The sequence below is a fragment of the Rhinolophus sinicus genome, chromosome 8, assembly GCF_057876585.1.
Source record: "Rhinolophus sinicus isolate RSI-liver-muscle chromosome 8, RSI-T2T, whole genome shotgun sequence".
NCBI classification, from domain to species: Eukaryota; Metazoa; Chordata; class Mammalia; order Chiroptera; family Rhinolophidae; genus Rhinolophus; species Rhinolophus sinicus.
Window position 1 is genome coordinate 27,974,163 of NC_142508.1, and position 1,432 is coordinate 27,975,594.

A 1,432-nucleotide genomic window follows, 5' to 3' on the forward strand; every position below is an offset into this window, starting at 1 on the left:
GGGTAAAGGGGATCAAATATATGGTGATGGAAGGAGAACTGACTCTGGGTGGTGAACACACAATGTGATATATAGATGACATATTACTTGAAACCTATATAATTTTACTAACCATTGTCACCCCAATATTTTTGTTTTGTTTTGTTACAGAGTAAAACCTTTATTTGGGTTTCCAAGTGGTTCCTCTTGCCCCCTTCATTGGTCTTGTACTGAATAGGATGACTTAATTGTTCATCATGCTTTAAATTGCATAGATTCTGCTTCCAAAGAAAGGAGGCCTGGACCAGGTTCTGAGAATGATGTTGTTTTCCTCCTCCTGAAAGTGAGCTTTGCATCATGTGGAGCAGAGCCTGAAAATCTTTACTGAGGCACAGTTGGGGTCCTGGAGTGTCCTTTTTCTGTGGATCAGAATAGGAGTCAGAAATTTTCAGGACTATCTTTTCCTGAAAATCTGTGGAGCAGGAGTTGACCTAAAGGCTTGAGGTTTCTACATTTTGGTGCAATTGACTGAGGGGATGAGAAGGTTCTCCAGCTGACTGTGTGTGCTGTGGCCATAGTGGGTCAGTGTGTCCCTTCTCCAGGATCCCATTATGCAATCAGAGCCTGGCAGCACTCATCCTACTATTGCATAGTGTAAGACAAGTCCACGTGACCCAGATCCTACAATTGATGTTTTTTGTGCTCAGGATGCGGCTGACAATATTCCTTCAACTGCAGTGCTCCTGTGCCAGTCTGTTGTTTGTGATTCTGGCATTTGTCTTGGTTTGGGGGCAGAAAGCAGTGTGAGTATTGAGAGGACCCTCCTGGAGTCAGTGGTATTGGCAGGTAATTTGTAAGCATCTGAGTAGAGGGTGAGTTCTTCCTGTACAGCCTGCATGAGCTGCACCATCATGACACTTGGTCCTTGGCTCACACAAGGGCCGAAGGACACATGGAATAAGAGAAAAACAGGTAGAAATGAGACCAGCCTGAGACAGTGGACGGGTCAGTTTAGAGCTGCTGAGCTGTCAGGTCTGGTGTCCCACGTGGGCCACCTAACAAGGAATTCACAGGCTCACTTCTGCTCTGCTCTGGGGACAGAGATCTTTGGTTCTGAAACCGCATTTGTATTTTTTATTCCAGAATGCCTGTTTGTTTCACTAGTATTTTTCTGGTTGCAATATCAGGGAATCAGTTCCTGTCAAAGACTTGAACTAGGATGTTTGATTGAGATCTTGTGGTGGATGTCTGGTTTTGTGTGGCTTCTTTTGGTGAGTATTCTTGAGTCCGAGTCTTATGATGGTCCTGTCCCTGGGTTTGATCTTTTCCTAAGGACCATCCTGATCCCAATTATCTCTGTTTTACCTTGTGGTTTTTAAACCAAATCTGAATGTTATACTCTGGAATGCCAGTTTCCTTGGCCAGCTGTTCCCTAGCAGCTATATCAGGGTAA

At 44.4% G+C, this 1,432-nt stretch overlaps 1 pseudogene; it reads right to left on the reverse strand.

Moving 5' to 3' along the window:
* Window positions 1–561: 561 nt before the first annotated feature.
* Window positions 562–1,104, reverse strand: LOC109453467 (double homeobox protein B-like; annotated as a pseudogene).
* Between the last annotated feature and the right edge of the window lie 328 nt (window positions 1,105–1,432).